The following is a 24,446-nucleotide window of genomic DNA, read 5'->3' as shown; positions in this document are numbered from 1 at the left end:
GAATCACTAGTTTGTGAATAACTTTATTATAAAAATAGATTTTTGAGTGATTCTTTTTCTTGCTATTTAATATTACTGTGTTTTATCATCATATTAAATTTAGTAATTTTTAGGTTATTTTAAATGTCTGTTTTAATCAAAAACAGATTTTGTTATTTCAGTTTGCTATTAAAGTTTCTAAAAAAAATTCTTTATGAAAATTCTTTTTGCTATTAATGTTTTGAACAAAAAATACTTTGATAATTTTAGTTGCATAAATTTTATATAATTTTAGTTTAAAAAATACTAGAGGTTTATAAAATCTTTTTAGTTGATTCCTTTTGCTATTAGAGTTTCATTAAAGTTTTCTAGTTCATTCTTTTTGCTATTAGAGTTTCATTAAAGTTTTCTAGTTCATTCTTTTTGCTATTAGAGTTCCATAAAGTTTTCTAGTTCATTCTTTTTGCTATTAGAGTTCCATAAAGTTTTCTAGTTCATTCTTTTTGCTATTAGTTCATTTTTTGAGCTAAATGACCCTGAAATTGAAAAGCACTTCAAATGAACTCTGAAGAGGTTGAAAGTTGGCATGGTATCATCATTTCACCCATATAGCATGTTCTAAAAAGTTGAGAGGGTTAAGGCAAAAACTGGATGCACTTCGTGTACAAAATGGAGAATCTCTTTTGAAGTATCAGGGTTTCATATGAAAACTCATCTGTTACAAAGGTATTTTATTTTATTCAACTTATTTTAACTCTAGACTTATTGTGTGTTCAAAATGAATCATTCAAAGCCACATCATTAATTTTCAATCCTTTCTGACTTCATTTGGTTTTTTTCCATGCATTTATTGATTTTTTTTAGCTAAATGACCCTGAAATTGAAAAGCACTACAAATGAACTCTGAAAAGGTTGAAAGTTGACATTGTATCATTATTTCAACCACATAGCATGTGCGAAAAAGTTGAGAGGGTTACGGCAAAAACTGGATGCACTTCGTGTACAAAATGGACAATCTCTTTCGAAGTATCAGGGTTTCGGACGAAAACTCATCTGTTACAAAGGTATTTCATTTTTTTGAACTTATTCGAACTCCAGACTTTTGTGTGTTCAAAATGCACCATTCAAAGCCACATCACCAATTTTCAACCCTTCTGACTTCAATTGGTATTTTTCATGCATTTACTGTTTTTTTGGCTAAATGACCCTGAAATTGAAAAGCACTACAAATAAACTCTGAAAAGGTTGAAAGTTGGCATTGTATCATCATTTCACCCACATAGCATGTTATAAAAAGTTGAGAGGGTTACGGCAAAAACTGGATGCACTTCGTGTACAAAATGGAGAATCTCTTTTGAAGTATCAAGGTTTCATACGAAAACTCGTCTGTTACAAGGTATTTCAATTTTTTTGAACTTATTTGAACTCCAGACTTTTTGTGTGTTCAAAATGAACCATTTAAAGCCACATCATCAATTTTCAACCCTTTATGACTTTATCTGGTATTTTTCATGCTTTTACTGATTTTTTAAGCTAAATGACCCTGAAATTGAAAAGCACTACAAATGAACTCTGAAAAGGTTGAAAGTTGGCATGGTATTATCATTTCAACCACATAGCATGTTATAAAAAGTTGAGAGGGTTACGGCAAAAACTGGATGCATTCATGTACAAAACAGACAATCTTTTTCGAAGTATCAGGGTTTCGGACGGAAACTTATCTGTTACAAAAGGCATTTCATTTCTTCACATGTAACTGCAGTGATATTTTAGATCAAAGGCATCATCATAATAGTTGTGGAGAGAAAGTCTTCACTTTTTCTTTGCTTGTGTCCTTTGCTTATTGCGCCGTTTAACAGGGTGCTTGGATCAGCCTTGACTTTGAAGGGAGGAATTTCATGGAACTTTTCATAATCTTCAAACATGTCTATCTTGCCCTCCAATACCACGATGTCTCTTTTTCCTGAAAGAACTATGTGGCGCTTTGGCTTATCGTATGATGTATTCGCTTCCTTATCTTCTTTTTTCTCGATTTGGTAGACATGTCCTTCACATAGAAAACCTGCGCCACATCATTGGCTAGGACGAATGGTTCATCTGCGTACCCAAGAATACAGAAGTGCATTATATATAATTAAGTGTGTCAAAAACCAATACAAAACATCATGAATACAGAAGTGACCAAATCTTGATCTTGTGATCATCGACGACATCCGCAACATGCAACTCCAATATCGTCTTCTCCTCCTCAATTTTTTTCCAATTTTTCCTTCAAGTAATTGTTTTCTTCTTTAACTAAATTTAACCTCTCGACAATAGAGTCGGTTGGAATTTTCAGTTCACATACCTCCTAGATAAAAAAATCTATGTCATGTTGGTCGGCATAATTGTCATAAACACTAAATAAAACAAATAATTATAAAAGATAATATATACCACATTCGAATCATAGACAGGACGAGGGCCGACGGAGGCGGATACCAAAACCATCGCACTATATAATAACATACAATAATAAAAATAAGAAAATTACACAATTATCTTTCTAAATCATACAAGTAAGAACTTTTTTCTTTTAGAAAGAAGATAAGATCAAGAGGGTCACCACGGTGGTGCCGGCGACGAGATCGGCCCGGACGGGACAGGACGGACCGCCAAACCTAGACAAATCTTAAGGAAAATGGAGCTTGGACAAGAAGTTTCGAGAGGAGAAAGCATAAGTGTGGCTTGGGCATTTCATCGAACACCTCATGTGCATAGGAGGTGAGCTAGAGCACCACAAAGCTCTCCCACGGCCAGCCAAAAAAATAGAGGACTCCATTGCTCTGCTCGCAGGGAAGGGGGTATATATATAGGCATCTCATTGGTCCCGGTTCGTGGCTGGAACCGGGAGTAAAGGACTGGTTGTGGGCCAGGACCAAAGGGGCCAGACGAACCGGGACCAATGGCCAATGAGGCCTGGCCGGCCCCTGGCCTCACGAACCAGGACCGATGCCCCCATGGGTCCCGATTCGTGAGTGAAACGAGATTAATGGGCTTACCCGGCCTGGACCAAAGCCCTGTTTTCTACTAGTGACATTCTATACATAATAAGTGTATGTAGTAAGTTACACCTTAATTAAATATATAATACAATTACCTTGAAGTACATACAAAATATAAAATAAATATGTTACCTTGAAGTACTCCTGATTGTTTCTTGATAGATACTGCTCTCACTATGCACTATTAGTTGACTCTATTTATAATGAGACAAGTGGAGTTCGTTGCGGCTAAAAAGTTTGCATGGACAATAATATTTGTAGCAAATCATGAGTCAAACGCAAATAGATTATGTGATTTACAATATATTTAGGATACATAATTGAATATGTTTTTTACTTCTTTGAAAAATAAATATATGATACATAAATTAATTAAAAATGGTAGGCAATGAACGAAGCATGCCCTGCTTTGGCGACACAACACTAGGTGCATGTAAGAAGGTTAACCTCACTTGCAATGAAATCTGTGAAAAAAAAATCTAGTGCTCTCACTATGTGCTATTAGTTGCCTCTATTTATAGTGAGACAATTATAGTTGCTATATTTATAGCAAACAAAATAAGTTCATTGCGATTAAAAAGTTTGCATGGACGATAACATTTCTAGAAAATCATGAGTCAAAAGAAAAAAAGATTATGTAGTTTATCATATATTTAGGATACATAATTGAGTATGTTTCTTTTACTTATTTGACCAATAAGTATATGATAGAAAATTAACTAAAAATGTTAGGCAATAAATGAAGCATGCCCCTAGTATGGCGACACAAAGCTAAGTGCATGTAAACAGGTTGAGCTCACTTGTAATGAAATCTGTGTAGATCTTCAGGGCAATTTATTGAGTGGGCAAACTGTTACATTCAATTTTGTGTTCTAACTTATGGCTTTGTAATGTTGCCCCACAATTGTCTAATATATTTTTTCTTTTTATCATGCTCAACATTTCCCTTGTTGGCGAAGGGCCGAGTTCATGCGTGTGGCCAACTTGCCATCGACGTGGACGGCACAGTTCAGTTTGACATGATACTGTTAAAAATGGCATACCCTTGACCCTCATTGTCACCAACGAGGGAGGGAGAACCTATTTCCATGGTGCAAATTTGGTTCAAATTGCCACAGAGTTAAGGATGCAAGCTGGGAGGCGTTCTTACAATTTCTTCATGAATTTGAGGAGCCGCAAGAGCAAAATCTATCTTTGGTATGATGTCCCGCAATCACCATAATATGTATAGTCCGATGGTGATCCAGATGTCATATATATAAGCACTGCTTTATGGTACTAGTTAGCACTTTATTGAACATACATATGTTGTATGCACTTATTGTAATGTAGTGTGTAGGTAACAGTAGAGAGTTGGTGAACTGTATTCGAAGTGTGCTATTTATGTCTTTAGGGTACTAACATTATTTCTAAACTGTAAAAAGTTGCAACGACACATAAAAATGCTGCCATGGCAGCTTTTTTTATTTTTGGCCGGCATAATACAATTGTGGCGGCGCAAGGTGAAGCCGCCACAGGTAAGAAAGAATAGTGACGGGTGTGAGCTGCGCCCGCCACAAGTAAGTATATGATCAATGGAGGGAGGTCAGTGGCGGGCACCCCTGAGAGGCTTGCCCGCCACTGCTGGGCATTTTGCACCCAACATTGCTATGTGTTCCTGCATAAGTGCAGAGAAGCAGGCTTTGGGCCTTGGGCATGCGGCCCAGATCGAATCGAACTATGAGAATATGCATCTCAGGGGGCGATTCCTGATGGCACTGAGTATGCTTCGGATCAGGTAGCGGGCTCGATCTGTGCTAAGCCCACGGATCGCAAAGGGGGGGTGTACGGCCAGACCAAGCATGGCGACTGCTAGGGTTAGACCGCTTCATGCGAGCCTTGGTTTTTGATCGGCTGGGAAAGGAAAGGCATCGAGGCTCTGGATGTCAATGGCGGCAGGAGATCATCGATCATACGTTGCAACGCTGATGGCTGTTGGACGCGCGAATGGCCCGCCTCCACCGCAGCAAAACCTGATGGCTGTGGGACTTCTGGCAAAGGCAGTTACAGCTGCGTCGCCGGTTGGTCAAATTGGAACACCGAGTATGGACACTAGTGGGGTAATGATGGATATGGAGCTTATGGAGATAACCGCTACTAGGGGTCTTCTTCTTCGGGCGGTGGACGTGGCTACGGCGGTGGCAATCGCGGCGGCCGCGGGTTTCATGGCCCACCGGGCAGCTTCGTCGAGGGACCGGCAGGGCCGCAGAAATACATTCCTCCCCGTGGTGGGATGTGAGCCCATCGTGGAGGACTTGGCAATGGTGCTGGTCCGGTAGGTTTGGTGGTCAGAAAACGCCGTGTGACCCTTCACCGAGGCGATACCGTCCCCCGCATCATGATCCTCCCACTGTCACTGCGGCAAAAAAGATATCTTCTCTTTTGAAACTTCATGGTTTGGAGAGAGCACATCCTACATTTGATAGCCAAGAAATGGTTCTCAGAGCAGAGGGGAGATACAAATGTTGACAGATGGCAGTTTAAGATCAGCTATCTCTGACAGTTCTTGAGGGGTTGGGCTAAGAACGATATTGGTATATATAGGCAGTAAAGAGAGAGGTTGCTTAATATCATTAATGATCTCAATTTAAAAGCCCAGACTAATTCACTTAACATAAATGAACAGGTAACTAAACGAGTGGTTGATGTTAGTTTGGCGAAGCTTATTAGTGAAGAAGAAATCAAATGGGCCCTTAGAGCTAAAGTGGGTCAAGTAGTTCAAGGGGATAATAATACACAATTTTCCATATGATTGCCAATGGGAAACATAGGGAAAAGAAGATCATCAAACTTAAACATGATGAGGGTACAATTGTAGGGCATGAGAACCTAAAGATGTATATTTCCAGCTTTTATAGAAGCTGTTTGGGGCCCTAGTAGAGAACTATGTCTCACTCAACAAGGCTATGGCTGAGGACATAGCACAACTGGGAGATGATGAGAATGAGGTATTCACTGCTCCATTTATAGAAAAGGAAGTGTTTGAGGCAATTTCACAAATGAAGAATAACAAAGCACCTGGTCCGGATGGTTTCCCAATAGAATTCTATAAGAGGTGTTGGGATAATATTAAAGGTGACTTGATGCCAATGTTCCATGATCTGTTTAATGGCCATTTACAATTATTGAAACTAAACTTTGGGACTATCACATTGTTACCAAAGAAGGAAGAGGCGGTTAATTTGCATTGAGCAGTTCAGACCGATGTGTGCCTAATGTTAGCTTTAAATATTTACAAAACTTGGAACGAATCGCCTAATACAAATTGTTCATTTTGTGGTTCATCCGACTCAAAATGGCTTTCATGCATGGGCAACACATCCTCGACGGAGTGGTCGTTCTACATGAAACCTTGCATGAAATCCATTCAAAGAAACTTGATGTTGTGGTTTCAAAGTGGATTTCGAGAAGGCATATTATAAAGTCAAGTGACCATTTTTACAGCAAGCCTTGCGTATGAAAGGTTTTGGTGGGACCTGGAGGAAGCATGTCGAATCCTTTGTACAGAAAGGCAACATAGGAATCAAGGTTAATGACGATATAGGTCATTATTTCCAGACGCAAAAAGGAATAAGACAGGGGGATCCGATGTCTCCTATCATGTTTTAATGTTGTCACTGATATGGTGTCTGTTAAGGAGGACGGCCAGGTGTAGGTGGTCTAATCCCACATCTAGTGGATGGTGGGGTGTCCATTCTACAATACGCGAATGACACCATTATTTTCATGGAATATGATCTAGAAAAGGCGAGAAACATGGAATTAGTTTTATGCCTTTTAAAACAACTGTCTGGGCTTAAGATTCATTTTAATAAAAGTGAGTTGTTCTGCTTTGGACGCGCCAAGGAAGAAAAAAATAATTATAGACAGTTGTTCGGATGTGAGCTATGAATCTGGGAATTTCAATCCATCATCATAGACTAACCAACAAAGAATGGAAATGTATTTTAGTTCGATTTGAAAAGAAATTCAGCTGCTGGAAGGGAAAGCTCTTGTCTTATAGGGGGCGGTTAATCCTTATAAATTCAGTGCTGACGAGCATGCCGATGTTCCTCCTATCCTTCTTCGAGGTACCGATTGGGGTACGAAAAAGATTGGATTTCTATCGATCTCGTTTTGTCTGGCAAATTGACGAAAACAGAACGAAATAGACTTGCCAAATGGAACATTATCTGTAGACTGGAGGACCAAGGTGGCTTGGGAATTGAAAATCTAGTAGTGAAAAATAAATGCTTATTTAGCAAATGGATCTACGAATTGGAGGTAGGGAGGGATGGGGTATAGTTGTAGTTGTTGCGTAATAAATACTTACATTCCAAAACTCTGGCACAAGTCGCGGCATAACCGACTGACTCTCCTTTTTGGAATGGGCTAATGAGGACAAAGGCTTACTTCTTCAATATAGGCAAATGCATATTTGGGAACAGAAATTTTACTATATTTTGGGAAGATACCCAGCTAGGAGAAACACCACTAGCCTTAAAGTGTCCTTCCTTATACAACATTGCACAACGAAAAGAAGTATTCGTTGGTACAGTGTTGAGTTTTGTTCGTCTTAACATTCAGTTCAAGCGAACACTAGTGGGGGAACAATGGTATAGAAGATTGCATCTTGTGCGTAGGTTAATGAAGGTTAACCTTTCTGATGGGCCAGATACCTTACACAAGAGGTTGTCCTTCCGTGTCAGGTGTATTCTTGATTAAGTCTATGTATTCTTGGATAAACACCAAGCTTATTCCGAGGTCGATTCACATTGGAAAAACAAGGTGCCGTTAAAAATCAAGGTATTTATGTGGGTTGTGCATAAAGAAGAAATTTTGTCAACGAATAACTTAGCGAAGCATAGTTGGGAGGGTAGTCAATGATGTTGCTTTTGTGATAAGAATGAATCAATACAACATCTTTTTATCCAATGCCCACTTTATCCAATGCCGACTTGTGAAGTTATTGTGGCGGACCATTTACGTGTCCTTTAATGTATCTCCACCCGCCATGTTATCAAATTTATTCAGGACTTGGTTAACCGGGGTAGAGCCTAAGACTGCGGCACATATTCGAGCTGGAGTGTGTACATTACTTTGGGCCATATGAAAGTGCCAGAATGATGTTGCTTTTAACAGACAAACCGTACAAATTATTTTGCAGGTTATCTTCTCGGCATCTTCTTGGATTCGTACATGCTTGTTACTCAGCCATACAAACCACATGGAGCTTATGGATAATGGGTGCAACCAATGGGATATGATCGCACAGGATACTTATAACCAATTAAGATATGTCTAGTTAGCTTACCTATTTTCGCCGGTTGTGGCAACTTTTTCTGTGAGTTCATATTGTTTGAGACATTATTTTGAACCTGGACCTTTTCTAATAATATGGATGTGTGCATCAAGAGATGCAGAGGCCAGGGTTATTCCTCCTTTTCGACAAAAAATATATATTTAAAACACTGTAGGGTATATCCAACACAGATCTCATGTGACATATATCCAACAAGTTTGTTTTTAACTATCTCTTATTGTAGTTTTGGGTAGTTTAGTATTGTATCTTCAAAGACAAATTTACTTTATGATACCGCTGTTATAGGCATGACATAAAAAAAACATAAACTAAAATTGAATGGCAATTTTTTAAAAAGTAAATGCATGGAAGGGTCTAGAACAAAGAGAAGTGTTTATGATTTGAAGATTGTACATTGTAACTTGTTTAGAAGGAAAAATTGAAAAATTAAAGTATAGAACATTCCAAAACAAAGAAGTGCTTGTTTTTTTAAAGTCGTTCATCAACCACGGAATCTTGTAGATAGTACATGTGGCAGAATCAGGTAAAGTGAAGAGGTTATCTAATGGCCAACAACGCTTCAATTTGACACATCTCTACCGTTGAACTGGTTTCATCCAAGAGCTAACATTCGAAGTTATTTGTACACTATAGTGTTATAGATATAGATATCGGTGGACTATTAGATTGACTATAATGATGTGGCAATGAGATAAAGCCAGTGGTTGGTTTATTATTAGCCATGCATGTCCTAAAATACAACCAATATAATACTACTCCCTCCGTCCCAGAATAGTTTTTCTTAGATTTGTCTAGATACGGATGTGTCTAGAAACATTTTATTGTTTGATACTTCCATATCTATACAAATATAAAAAGACCCAAATGGGCAGATCCAAACCATCTTGACCGTCAAATCATGTTATCTAGCAGTTCAAATCGCTCCAATGTTGAGCATCAAACACGTTTAACGCTCTAATTATCCACCAAAGCCATTGGTTATAAACACCTTTTGACTCAACGCTATCCCTTGAAATCTGCTATGTAATCAATATCCTACCATTCCCGCGAAAAAGTAATTGATATCTTACCAAATACCAACGTGCAACAGATATATCTTACCTACTATAACATACAACTAATATCCTACCTAATATAAACATGCATTGCACGTACATTATTACTAGTCTAGATAAATGTAAGACAAGCTTTTTTCGGACGGAGGTAATATATAATTAAGAGTAAGTATCACAAACTACTATAACATACATTAATGTCATATATATGATACTAACCTATGAGATTATTCACTCCAAGAGGTCCATAACTCCTCCACTACCCAAGCTCTACTATACTGGTAGTCCCTATACATGGAGAACCAATTAGGCTCGGTTGATTCAATGAATTTCCATAGAAATTTTGAAGGACTAGAGTCCTTGGGATTTTTTTTCTATGTTGGTTGTTTGATTCATAGGATTAAATCCTACAAAACTTTTTTGGATGGATTTATGTTTACTTCCCAAAGGATTTCTAGCACCCGCTCAAACCTCTTTGAAAGAATCAGTTGTCTGTTCTATAATGCAATCAAAAAGCCTAAAATATTGTAGGATTGAGATGACCATGTCAATTCAATCATCTGTTTTTTCTATTCCCGTGCTTTTATAATCTTGCAAATCAAAGAAGCCCTTAATTTTGCATGTTGTCCTGTGTGCAAGAGTGCTAGTTTATCAGATATTCTTTAGAGAAAAAAGACGTATAAACAGAACGCCACTACACAGGCCGGGTTGGCCGGCACAATAAACACACACGCCTTACCGTGTCTCCTAGTCACACTAGAATAACGCAGACCAGGGTTAAACCCGCGAATGGGCGTGTGTGTAAATGTGAGCAGCAGCATGGGCAGCAGTGTCAAGTCGCACAACTCTACCGTCCACCATGAGGTGGCTCCATAGTTTATGAATAATGTGACATAATAGACAATGCGTAAGAATATTTGTGGTATTTGTGAGGATAAAAAAAGTTGTGCAAATAATTCAAAGGTGTCATATTGGGATGTTACCGACATAGCTAATTCTTGGGCGCAAGGTTTTCAAAAAAATAATCTTGTGCACAAGGACTTAATTACATGGCGACTTGGAAGGATTATACTACAGATATAAAACAAAGTGAATAGAAACGGCAATCAAACTTCCATATTAGGTGGGAACTATAGCAAATTGGGAACATATACCAAGTATCCTAGCACACAATGGTTCTTTCTTAATAAATTAACGAGAAACTAAGAAATAGAGGAGTTAAATGATGCATTTTAACAGAAAACTTGCATTCAACAAATTGAAAAAGGTAGTTTCTTTTTTGAGGTGGCAAACTATATTGTTTCTTATTGACCAGCCCGTCGACTGCGAGGTGCTTGTGACCAAATCGTTAATCTCAAGTTATCTCTTGGAGATGCTCATCAGGAGAGGGCATTCATGCATAAGGGTGAGGATGCGTACACGTTGTGGGTGCCTATGTCTGTACTTTTTTTTTCTCAAAAAATAGATTGATGTACCATTATCTGTTTTTCTCACTTCTCAAAAAATAGATTGATGTACCATTATTATTATTTTTGCAACATGCTTTATAGAGAGAACTGCATTTTATGTTGAAAAAAGACCAACATTTTAGGGTTCGCTTGAATCTACTCCCTCCGTTCCTAAATATAGGTCTTTTACAAGATTTCAATATGAAGTACATACGGATGTATATAGACGTACTTTAGAGTGAGATTCATTCATTTTGCTCCGTATGTAGTCCATATTAAAATCTCTAAAAAGACTTATATTTAGGAACGGAGGGAGGGAGTATATTGTAAGAGAGCAGCACCTTTCAAGAGTAATCTAAAGTCGTTACCATTGATCTCTATTTTTTCTGTGGTCACCATTTTGAATTAATCGTATCTATGATCAAACAGCAAGCAAAACTAAATCCTTGAGCGAGAGACACAAAACAACAGGAGTTGCACATCTAGATCTATCCCAAGGCTCCGTTTAATATTGCTGCGAGTTCTTGCAATCTTATATTAGTGTTTGTTTGATCCGCATTTGACTACTTTATGGCTAATTTCCTAAACAAATTATGAACTAAACACGGCAAAGTAGAGCTCAACAAACCGTAAACTGAGCCTAAATCAACTGATCGGCGGATCTAGCTCCACACATGCGTTCGGAGGAAGAATCGATCCTAGAGATAACTACGCGCGGCCGCTTTTCTTCCCGGAGATAAGTACGAGACGTCACCAATGGAACAGTGACGTGCCCGACAATGACCTAGGTAGCAGTCCCTACCCTTTACTCCAGCAGCAAGCAGCTGGCTATAGGAGACAAATATGTTACACCACGCAATTACTTTCGACAGCGACGCCACGTGTAAAAATTGAAGAACATAGGGACAGCATGCAGCGCAGCGCTGCGCAAGAAATCTGCAATTACCTGGCAAGAAAAGAGTCAAGTGGTAAGCAGATCTGAGCTATCGATCCATGCGCGTATTTGCCTCTAGATCGTCCATCCCCGGACTAATCTCAGTAGGTTGATCTGCCATGAACATTCCAGACTAATGTAAGCCGAAAGCAATCGTAATCAAAACATGCGATACTGTAGTAGATCTGACAAAAATTTACGGAGATCCATAAGGAATATATTTTTTAACCTCGGTTGCTTCAAGATCCAGATTCTTGGAACCAGCTATAGCTGAATCAATCAGCGGCGCCGCAGTAAATGCCTTTTTCCCTTCCCAAGGCCGGAGCGAGCAGCAGCGGGTAACGGTAAAATCCCTTGGAAAAGATGAGAGAATTTATCAAAGCAAAAGGTAGCATCTTCGTACCGAGAGAAAAGGGAGGGAATCCGTGCGCGAAAGCGTACCCACGCGCGCGGCGCCGTACGCTCTAGCCTCCCAGAAATGGAAACTTGCAGAGAGCGGCATGAACACAAAATTGCGGGGTAGTCTGTACGGCATACGATGACGCAAAAACGACGGCCGGCCTGTGCTGTGGACGCGGCGGCGGTGTGCTAGCACGGGCAGCCAGCCACGGCGAAGGCCGGAAGGGAAGCGGGAGAGTGGATGACAGGAAGAGCAGTGAGCACGCGGCCGCGACGGCACACCCGGGCGGTGCCGTAACGACCGGCCGTGTGCTCACTCTCTTCTGTCACCGTTCGGCGCCCGTACCGGTCCTTGCCGAGCTAAGCAGCCGCGCCGCGCACCTTCAACGCACACCGCCGCCGCGGCCACCGCACGCGGCACGGACGCTGGCGTTTTTTTTGCGAGATCGATGGGGGAGATGGGAGAAGTGGGGAGAGACGGGTGTTGGGAGGCCGGATATATAGGCCGAGGGGTTGGGGGAGGTAGCCGGGCACGCACGTGTTGGGCCCGCGGTATGGCAGCGACGAGCGGAGAACGTGCAGCGCCGGAACATTCCGCGGCTGGCTGGCTAGGGTTTTCCTACTCCGATCCCGCCGCGCGCGAGAGGGGTGGTTGGTTGCATCGATCTAGCGCATACAAGGGCACGATCGAGCGATGGGTCGATGGCGCCCGGCGCTGCGGACGCGGCCATGCTAGGTAGCAAGCTAGCTGCTAGCTGTCGCCGCGCCGCGCCAGATCGAATCGAGCTAGCCAGCGGCGTCGCCCGCCCGGCGGCCAGGCTGGGTGGATGGATCGATGGCAGGCGTGCCTCCCCTCCTCGATCGTGTTCGGCTCTTTCTAAAATCGGGCATGCGGGGCGCCGTGAGTGAAGGCGAGGGGAGGCGTGTGGGGTTCATCTCCTCGAAGCGATAAGCTGGGGCATTAAAGCCGCGCCGGGGCCGGTGGCCCCTCGACACGACACGAGAGGCGAGGCCAGCCCGCGATAAGATTTTTCCAAATCTTGCTACCCTTTTCTTTTTTCCTTTTACCACCAGCTTTGACTCACCGGCCGATCGATGACCACAACCGAAGCGCAGAGATGCCCGCCCGCCCGTCCCGAGCGTCGCTGGAGCGCCAACAAGTGGCAATTTGAGCAGCGCGCCTTCTTCCCATCGCCTCACGCACATGTTCGACGTGACATGGCTGCTCCGACAACTGTCGAGACACCAGAGAGAGAGATATATAGTGTGAAAATTGCTTGTGGAGGACGAGCTTTATGGAGCTTACATTTGCAAAATTAAAAATTCATCAAAACATTCTGATAAAATATAGATGTACATGAAGGCATAATGTACATGTGTGTAAAATTTCAAAACGAAATACGTTGAAATGAGGGCTGTGCAAAAAAGACAAATCTAGGGCTTTTCTACACATGACACCATTCATTCTCAAAGTTCATGAATTTATTTTTTACAGGTCGCATTTCAAGGTATTTTATCCTTAATTTTTACACACATATACATTTCGTCCTTGTATACTTGCATATTTTTTCACGCTTTTTCAAACGAGAAAGTTTGAAAATAAAGGACTCTATGGAGCCCGGTCACCAAAACACCCCACTCATTTGTGTGCATATATACAAGTAAAGAAAATTCTTTCAAAAATAGGGCATATGAAAAGAGGCATAGACTTTATGGCGTATCAACGAAAGAAATAGAGTGCTATTCGAATTTATTTTTTTTGCGGGTAGTGCTATTTGAATGTTATAGTGTTGCTGTAGTGTATTAGGAGAGCAAGCGCTAAGTTCTAGCAAATATGGCTGCTTGCGGCCCTAACCGCGTAATAGTGTGCTATTTCGTCGCTAAAAGTTCTAGGGTCATGCAAAAATCTAAAACAGAGAAAAAAATAACCCAACAACCCAAAGTCACTCCTCAACGATCAATAGCCCTTACGCCTCTCATTCTCAATATTAGTCCTAACCCACGAGGCAAGGATACTCTAGTTTGGATTCACATCCCTTCCAGTTCCCACCTGAGCTGTGAGCGACGGTGGTGTCGTTCTCTTATAAGCGGTGGGGACTACCTCCAGCTCGACTCCAGCCAACACGAGGAAGGGCGATGTCAGCCACGCCACCAGTTACGATGAAAAGTCAACCACCAGGTAATACTTTCCTCTGCTACTTCCATGGTTCCACCTTGCTAAGCTCCTCCTGCTGCTTGCTCATGAATCTGCGTGTCTCTTACTGCTACTCCTATGTGCTAGTGTGTCACTTCTCGCATCTTCCATGGAAAGTTGACGAGGGTGGCGCGGCCGTGGAGATGGGGAGGACGTGGTGTAGGGGACGTCGAGGCCGACGAATCCTAGTCCGGGCTCGACAGATCTGGCTGCCAGTTCGATGAATCGAGCGGGTGCTGGTCACCGCCGATCTGCATGGGATAGAGAGGAAGTAGGAAAGTGAGAGTGGATAGTTCAACCTTCAGTTTAAAATTGGATCAAACGCATTTGCTGATTTTGTGCTTCCACACAAATAGATTATGCCTCATAGTTGATATTTATAGGATATAATTAACAAATTTTTATACAAAACAATATTTTCAATTATACCACGCAATAACATGTCTAGCATCGGGAGAAGGGCGGCGGCGGCGCAAAATCTTGTAGCGCGACTTTTTCGTTGGTGCATATATGCTACTTGACCTGTTCTTCGGATGTTGCTTTCAAACTTAAAAATGTTTCGTTATTATTCTATATAAACTGCGACAGGAACAAAGATGAAGAATCGCCATGGTTTGCATGCCGAATCTCAGATTAAAGTGATTATTATGGCCTTATTATAGATCACAAGAAATTTCATGTGTGCGTCTGTCTTCGGGATTATTGATGCCCCATTTCATTTGCAAAACAATTCGTGCGTGTATGCTATTAATGGTGAACACCAACTGAGGTTACAAAAATGTAACCACGACGGGCTTGTGCATGAGCTTTAATGCTATAAGAACTGAGTACGAGTAGTTGTGGTATGCCACTGTGAGGGAATATCCAGTCGACATGAACTATTACGGTTTTCAGATTTAGAATTGTCAAAAGGATGGACATGGTAATTTATGCCAGTCCAGCTGAGTACGGAGTAACTTTTTTGAAATGGTCCTGCCAGTCGCAATGATATCTTATAATGCTCATTTTTCTTTCTCACCGGGAAGAACCTATTGGTGAGAGTGGACTTGTAAAGCACGGTTCCACTATATCTTGGTCCCCCCTTAAAAAAATTAACGAGTTTATAAAATTTCTTGGTTTTAGAGCAAATCCGATCATCGCCTAAAATTTAGCTATTGACTAGCTCCTGTTAGGTGTAATTGACATTGGTAGCTACTAAGAGCATGTTCAATAGGTGATGCAAAATAAGGATTAACCACTTTTTACATCACCGCGGAGCAAAAAACGTTCTCCAACTGCAGCCGGTGATGTAAAATTTGGCAACAATTAAAAAATTAGGGCGTGGTGCATATTTTGCCTCCGGTGATGTAAATATACATCACTTCCCCCTGCCCAAAAAGGCACATGCCGCGCGTGCAGTGAAACTGCCTTCACTGCCGTGCCGAAATTTCCTTCCCTTTCCTGCCGCTTCGCCCGTAGCCACCACCACGTTGTTTCGGATAAATCCGTCGCCTCTGCAGCCACCTCCTACCCCTCGCCGTCGAGCCGCCGCCAGCCCTAATCCAGTCGTGACCGCCTCAAATCCCATCCAAATCCCATCGTTGTCGGCGTTCTGGGAACGGGGGCACCCAGACTTGCCTGTTTGCGGCCCATGGCTTGGCTCCATCGACGGCCTGGTACAACCCAGCTTCAGCATCAACAATTCAAGACCCTCGCGAGGGGCCAAGCCTCGCGAGGCGGACGACAGCAAGACCTCCAGTAGGAGCGGCTTCCTCAGGCTTCCTCCTGAGAAGCGGAGATCTCTATGCAAGCCTCACTTCGTGAGGTTCGAATGACGTGAGCCATGACGACCAAGGCCAGGCGGGCGCCAGCGGGCGCAGTGTACTAGTTTCCTCTTCGGTGCTAAAGAGGCAAGCGCAAGCGCGGAGTCCCGAAGAATCAGCCAAAGGTTTTCATTCCGGTGCAACAAGACCAAGGCCGCCAGGACGACAGGACGGAGGTCATCGCCGAGCCCACCACAGCGTCACGACCAGAGGCTTTCGCAGGCGAAGACTACTTTTGTCAGGATAACATGTACTAATTGTCTCCTTTCAAATTTGGCCGTTGTGGGATCCCTTCCCGCCTTCCTTTTGGGAAGAGGACCAATGACACTATAAATAGGACCTAACCACTACCATAGAGAGGGATGGGATCGGATCCATTCCATCCTCACACTCACCAGCTCACTCGAGCACAAGAACACTCCTCCTCCTTTGGTTGTTCTCCCACTGTACTAGTTCATCCTCAGCCTCTCGAGGCCAATCCACCACAAAGCAGGAGTAGGGTTTTACACCGCAAGGTGGCCCGAACCTGCATAAACTGCCATGTCCCATTTCCATCCAGTTCATCGAACTAGGCCGTGAGATTGGCGAGTAGGCAGACTGGGGAGGTTGAGTTCTTCGCACGCACCCCAGAGTTCGAACCTCTCAAGGGTCTGCGAAACCCGAAATCCGACATTTGGCGCACCAGGTAGGGGTGCGTCGGAGCCTCTCTTCCTCCAGTCGATTCGCCACCGTTTCGCCATCCCCATGGCTGATGCTCATCGAGTTCGTGCTGAGCGTCGGGCCGCCCGCGTTGCTCAGACCGCACCCGCCGGCGACGGTGCTCCCCGCCGTTCCCCGTCGCCTGCGGCCAACGCTGCCACCGTTCCCGCGGCCCACGAGCAGCAGGCATCGTTGATTCAGCCCTTTGTGCGGCGGGATGGACGCACGGCCACTCCGTCGCTAACCCCGGCGGCCGCTTCATCGTCTCACGCTCGTCGCGGGCCTGCAAACGCGCAGGCTGCGTTGCTCATGGCGCGCGAGCTCCTGCACTACCGCCCCATCGACGACCTCTACGAGGACTGGCTGGACAGATCGCCAAGCTCGTCAGCGCTGCCGGAGATTCTCCTGCACCATCTCGCTCGCTGCTTCACCCGTCGCTTGTTGCGGGTGACGTGGCCCATAGAGCACCTCCTCCACCTCCCAGGCAGGACGCCATCATCGAGCCAAGGCGCGAGGCTCCACGGCGCGACCCGCCACGCAAGGCGCCGGCGCGCGACGAAGAAAGCTGTCAGGTGGTGCAGTGGCCGCAAGGAGAGGCGTGTGCGCTCCCGGCACCGCCACGTCAAGACCGCGCGCCGCCTGTGGTGGTGGGGCATGAGCGCCAAGATCAGGCTCCACCCCCACGGCGGGCCCCCGTGACCACAGCTGGATGCCGCGCGTTCACTCCGGAGCTACGCAGCATCGTCTGGCCAGGGAAGTTCAAGCCTGACCTGTCTCCACGCTATGACGGCACCCCCGACCCTGTTGAGTTCCTGCAGCTCTAGGAGCTGAGCATCGAGGCGGCCAACGGTGACGAGAAGGTTATGGCGAACTGGTTTCCCATGGCCCTCAAAGACGGCGCGCGCTCGTGCCTCCTGAACCTCCCCACGGGATTGATCTCCTCCTGGGACGAGATGCGAGAGCGTTTTGTTGCCAACTTCCAGGGCACTCGCGACCGCCCGCCGACCGCGGGTGACCTGCGACACATCAAGCAGCAGCCGGGAGAGACCTTGCAGAAGTACATCCAGCGCTTCAATAGTGTTCGCCTCAAGATCCCCAAGGTGTCGGACGAGGCCATCATCTCGGTGTTCACTAACGGCGTCCCCGACGTCAAGATGAAGGAGGAGTTCGCCATACGAGGACCTGTGCATGGCTCTGGAGATGTTCAACATGGCAACCAAGTGTGCGAGAGCTGAGGAGGGACGCCTCTCCCTCCTCGAGTCCCCGAGGCTGATCCAGAAGACAAGAAGGCCAAGGCCAAGGACGTGAGCACAAGGGGCGGCCGTGCTCGCGGCCGGACCAGAGATGAAGCGCGGCTGTGATCACCCGGAGTCATCCAAGGGCAATCGCCCGTTCTGCGTCTTCCACAACATGCACAGCCACAACACCAACGACTGCCAAGAGCTCAGGGCCATCCATGACGGGCGCCTCGGTCGTCGCCCCGAGCGCAACGATCGAGGCTACGACCGCGGAGGGGGCCGAGGTGGAGGACACTGGGACGGTCCCAACCCCCGCCAGGAATGGCGCGACCAGCCTCGCGAGGACCGCTGGCAGGGCCAGCCTCGTGAGGGTGCCTGGAGAGATCAGCCTCGCGAAGACCGTCCTCAGGGCAACGATGGCCTTCCCCCACTGCCGCCACCACCAAGAAGGAACGACGACCATCACTACTATTACTCCACACATCGACCGATATCCAGCATGCATCTAGAGTATTAAGTTCATAAGAACAGAGTAATGCTTTAAGCAAGATGACATGATGTAGAGGTATAAACTCATGCAATATGATATAAACCCCATCTTTTTATCCTCGATGGCAACAATAGAATATGTGCCTTGCTGCCCCTGCTGTCACTGGGAAAGGACACCGCAAGATTGAACCCAGAGCTAAGCACTTCTCCCATTGCAAGAAAGATCAATCTAGTAGGCCAAACCAAACTGATAATTCGAAGAGACTTGCAAAGATAACCAATCATACATAAAAGAATTCAGAGGAGATTCAAATATTGTTCATAGATAAACTTGATCATAAATCCACAATTCATTGGATCTCGACAAACACACCGCAAAAGAAGATTACATCGAATAGATCTCCAAGAAGATCGAGGAGAACTTTGTATTGAGATCCAAAGAGAGAGAAGAAGCCATCTAGCTAATAACTATGGACCCGAAGGTCTGAGGTAAACTACTCACACATCATCGGAGAGGCTATGGTGTTGATGTAGAAGCCCTCCGTGATCAATGCCCCCTCTGGCGGAGCACCGGAAAACGCCCCAAGATGGGATCTCACGGGTACAGAAGGTTGCGGTGGTGGAAATAGGGTTTTGGCTCCGTATATGATGTTTCCAGGGTATATGGGTATATATAGGAGGAAGAAGTACGTCGGTGGAGCAACGAGGGGCCCACGAGGGTGGGGGCACGCCTGGGGGAGGTGGGCGCGCCCCCTGCCTCGTGCCCTCCTCGTTGATTGCTTTACATAGACTCCAAGTCCTCTGGATCACGTTTGTTCCGAAAATCACGTTCCCGAAGGTTTCATTCCGTTTGGACTCCGTTTGATATCCTTTTCCTTCGAAACACTGAAATAGGCAAAAAACAAAATTTGGGCTGGGCCTCCGGTTAATATGTTAGCCCCAAAATAATATAAAAGTGTATAATAAAGCCCAATAAACATCCAAAACAGAATATAATATAGCATGGAACAATCAAAAATTATAGATACGTTGGAGACGTATCAGGAGCACGCAGTGGAGGCTGGATGAACAAGAGCCCATGGATGAACAGTCGCACGTGGAGGCTGGAGGAGGTTGACAGTGGATGAACAGTAGCCCGTGGAGGCTGGAGGAGGTCGACGGTGGAGATGAACAGTATCCTGTGGAGTCCCGTTTTGCGGTACGCCACACCCCTCCCGATGAACAGGACCCCCATTTCGACCGTAGCGCTCCAACACAAGTCCGTTTCCTCCGTTTTGCGGTATGCCACACCCCTCCCGATCAACAGGACCCCGTTTCCAGCGTAGGAGGTCTGTTTCCTCCATTTTGCGGTACGCCAGACCCCTCCCGATAAACAGGATCCCGTTTCCACCGTGGCCGGTCGAACACAAGGCCGTTTCCTCCGTTCTGCGGTACGCCAGGCCTCATTTCCATCGGCTATTCCGTCCAAGCCGGTTGGCTCCCGAGAAAAGCACGCGTTCCGTTGCCTCCCGATGAACACGACGCATTCAGTTGCCCCCCCCATGAACACGACGACGACGCAGTGTCTCCATTCCGACCCAGCCACAACCATGTACACGAGCCCTGGCCGTACGTATGCGCGAGTAGGCGTTCGAGACCCCGCCCGTATGTACATACGTGGCCGTATTTACTTTCTTGCACCCTGGCCGCTGTACATACGTGTACATGCTACGTGCGCGCCTCTACTACGATACGTGCGCACCTCTACTACCACACGTGCCCTTCCTTACACGGCCACGGTTCATCGTTGCAGCCTGCAGACAGACCGATCGACCAGTATGTACATACATGTTCGCGACCAGAATGACAACGCTACGTACGCTTCGACCGGGTGGGTCTCGACTGTCAGGCACTTCCTTGCGTGTGAAGATGTAGCTGGTGGGTCCCAGCAGTCAAGGGGGAAACATTTTTTTGTGAAATACGATGGCCCATCCGGTGGGTCCCTACTGTCAGGTGGAGGAATCATTATTTTCCGCTTAAGAAGGAGGCACTTCCTTGCTGCGGCCGTGGACCCAGCTGTCAGCCTCTCCATGTACAGTACTCTTCCAATGGAAGTCGTTCCTTGACCACGTTGACCATGCCGCGGCTAGAGCCCCAGGGCAGTGGACGACGGCGAGGCCTAGGAAGGGGACGACGCGGCAGTGGAAGCCCACGCGGAGAGGAGTATGAGGGTTCACTGGTTCGGCTTTGGTGTGAGCCTGCCGTCGCCGCAAGGCCTGGCCAGCGGTGGGAGTAGTAGGGGGTGGTCAGGCCTCAACGGCAGCACAACCAACCACTTGAGGCAAGAGCAGGCTATCTCGTCGGCGCTGGGTTGGGCGGCTGGTGCAAGAAGAGCGGCGATTGAAGAAACAACAGGACCGTTCGATTCAAATCCAACGGTCACTACTGCTAGAATAATTTGTTGACTAAGTTGACAAAGCCCTGCGTACGCGTCAACTTAGTAGGCCCATAGGTCAGCCTCCGAACCGGTGCGTCCCAGATGTCAGTGGGAGGAATCATTTTTTTTCACGTAATAAAGAGGCAGTTGATTGCGTGCGGCCAGGACAGCGGAGGGAGTAGGGTGGGCCAGTGAAGCCTGCGCGGCATGACAACGAGCCACAAGAAGAGCGAGCAGGCAGTCCCGCCGGCACTGGTTTAGGCGGCTGGAGCAGGAAGATCAGAGATTGAAGAAGCACGTCGGCCGTTGGATGGACATCCAACAGTCACTGCTGCTAGAATCGTGTGTTGACTGACAAAGCCTTGCGTAAACAGGTCAGCCTCGAAATTTGTGGCATGTACAACCCATTTGCTATAATTTTTACTCATTTTCTAATTCATATGGAATTTATTGCAGCCCATTTTCCATTTTTAGAATTGCTTCCCATTTTCTGGTCAGTACTAGGGTTAAAAAATTGAACTAAAAATGTGCGAAATTTTGAAAATTCACATTTTTTTTGGGAACAAAATATTCTTAATCCAAAAATTATTAGCCATACTAAATCAAATTTAAAAATAAATTAGTACTATGTCATGTTAAAATCCAATGAAATATAAAATATCAGTGAAGAACAAAAACAAAAAAAGAAACCAATTTTCTCATTTACTTTTAACAGATACTGACCAAACTCTTTGGCCAGGCCGGAATGCATCCCTCCTCGTCTTGAAAGATTTGCAGCCCTGTAAGTCGGAGAAAACAAATAGGCCTAGCTTGGGTATTCTTCAAAAAGAAATAGTGGCCTACCTATTTTCCCAAAGAAAAAATTGCTGGGCTGGTCATGTTGTTAGACGGGCCACAGAGACCGCACAACCCAGTTTATAGCCTGCTCCTCCGAACAAATCCTCAAAAAAAATTGTGCAATTCTGTCATTAATTGACTATACGTTGAAAATGATGTGGGTCCCAGATATCAGCAGGGTGGATTAGAGTAAAAAATGATGGGTGCATCTAAGTAGTAAAATAGGCGCTTTGCTTGTGTTCGGGAGTGGACCTGGTGGGTACGTACTGTCATACTCACATCTACAGTGCTGTCCCGATTCACTATGTTGACAGGGCCGGACGGCGGCGCTGCGGCGAGCGCACCAAGGCGGAGGATAAAGTGATGTCGCCAATGTGCTGGGCTGGGTTGGACATTCTTATTAAAAATAAAAATGGACCGGAACTATTTACGACGTTGACTACGATTTGCATGGGTCCGCTGGTTGCAGGAAGAAAATGGTGGGAGAAAGAAGACTGGTTGCTATCTTTGCCTAAGAATTATATCGACTGAATGTAACGACACTATCATAGGAAATAATATCCTATTGTGAATTTAAAGAACTGGTGCATGAGCATTTAGCTTTATTTATTTATTTACTTATTTATGTTTAGGGGACCATGAGCATGTACCTAGGCCGGATTCAAGTGAGAGCCTCCCTTCCAGTTAATTATGGGCTCCTCTATTGGGCCTTCATCAGTGGGCTGCATGTTATCAACAAGTGGAAAATGTGTTCCGTACGAAAAATAGTATGCGCTACGTACGGTACGGGGCACTAAAGGATCGGACCGTGCAACGACTTCCAAAACATTGTGTTTGTCATTCTAACAACACATTTATTCAACCAACAGACGAAATATACTACTGATTGTACATTGAAAACAGCAGCAGCAGCAGCAACCAGGGCTGGGGGTGCAACAGAAGCAGTAAGCAGGCCAGAAGAGTAAAGACACAGCTCTCTCTTCCAAACCAAACATCAGCCATCATGACAAAAGGGCTACCAAAAAAGAACAAGTGTATGCATCAAACTAAATAATGATCCTACTACACCAAGAGTACGCATCTAACTAACTGGCTCAGTTAGACGTTACTATTTATTAAGCTGTGGAGATTGGCTGACGGCTTGAACTAGATGGGTGCCTGACGGGGGAAACTCCAGCCAGCAGGTCGAAGTCTGATGCTTGCGACCCTCTCTCCTACTTTGGGCTGCAGAGCGTGGCAGCACATATCAGGGTATGGTGCATGCAGAGACGCATGGTATGCTGTGTACACATAGTTTTGCCTGATGAACGAAACCACGCTGCCATCATGATCCTTGCCATCGGTTATCTCCTGGTTAATCGGATAATTCAGTCCGAGAAACAGAGAGCGTGTACCAAGGCTACTTACCAGCCTCCAGTAAAAAATTCCTGAAGGCCCAGAGAAGCTGTGATCCTGCTCAAAGACCTTGCAGTGACTGCCTCTTTCCCTTCGTCTCTGGTTTTCAATACGAACAAGATTGTATTCTGCGAACAACACGTCCGGTACGTGCGAATGATCATCAATCTTTCGCCGTCGTCTGATTGAGTCAGGAACCACCTGCAATTGCCATGCCGCTTTTCTTTGAAAGGTTCTAGGATTAGGAAGGGTAGGGACACCAGGCGGCCTACAACATCATATCAAGTTGGAGTCAAATAAAAAAGGGCTCTTAATGTAGTCAATCTTAAAACAGCATGAGCATGAATATTTTTTCAGTAAATGTTGACAGTAATATAAGCAAGCCATCATGATATCATAGGAAAGTAACATACTGCTGTAACAGCCATTTGTAGCGATGACTGGAGTAGGCTAGCAATACGTCCAGCCATAGAAGGAGTCGACAGCATAAATGAAGCCCTTGTGTTCAATGGCGTCAGAGAACCCTGGAGGATGTATGATCCTGCGATGGACATGCAGATTTGTCCACTTACCGCAGTGACCTGTCAGATAGGCGAGACCGCGGTTGAAGAATGCAATTAGCCTGAAGTCTTTATAATTCGCAGATCTTGTGGGCACTTGGCCGATTACAACCTTGAGCAAATCAAACTTGGTATCATGTTGGCTACTGTAAGATTCTGAGTATTTTGGGCCGCGGTGCCAAAGCAGTGCAGTGTTAATCGAAGGAAGGGGGATCAATTGCCGGGTGTAGACCTCCACGAGCATCCAGCTGCCACCACCGTCGACGAGCACCATCCAAGACGTGTTCATGCTGACCCAGTACATACCGTTAATGTAGTTGAGGGTGACAGGGATCGGATCGCAGTCAAGAGGGTTGATGCTCGCCACCCTACGATCGTTATGCTGCGTGACACGTCGTTTCTGAAGATCAGGCGGCATCAGCAAGCAAGGAGCTAGCTTAAAAAGCTCTGTCCTGAGGGCTTTGAGTAAACGGTACAGCCCCGATGAGCACGCGGCGAGCGACATGGAACTGAGATTGTCCACACGCGAAACAATGAGCTTGATTACCTCTGTGGGGAGCGAATTCTAGCCACTCTTTCGGCGGACGCTGCTCGGTTCTACCATTGTTAGTGCTTG

The sequence above is a fragment of the Triticum aestivum genome, chromosome 6D (assembly GCF_018294505.1).
Source record: "Triticum aestivum cultivar Chinese Spring chromosome 6D, IWGSC CS RefSeq v2.1, whole genome shotgun sequence".
Classification (NCBI taxonomy): Eukaryota; Viridiplantae; Streptophyta; class Magnoliopsida; order Poales; family Poaceae; genus Triticum; species Triticum aestivum.
The sequence above is the reverse complement of the archived record's forward strand: the minus strand, read 5'-3'. Positions refer to the sequence as shown.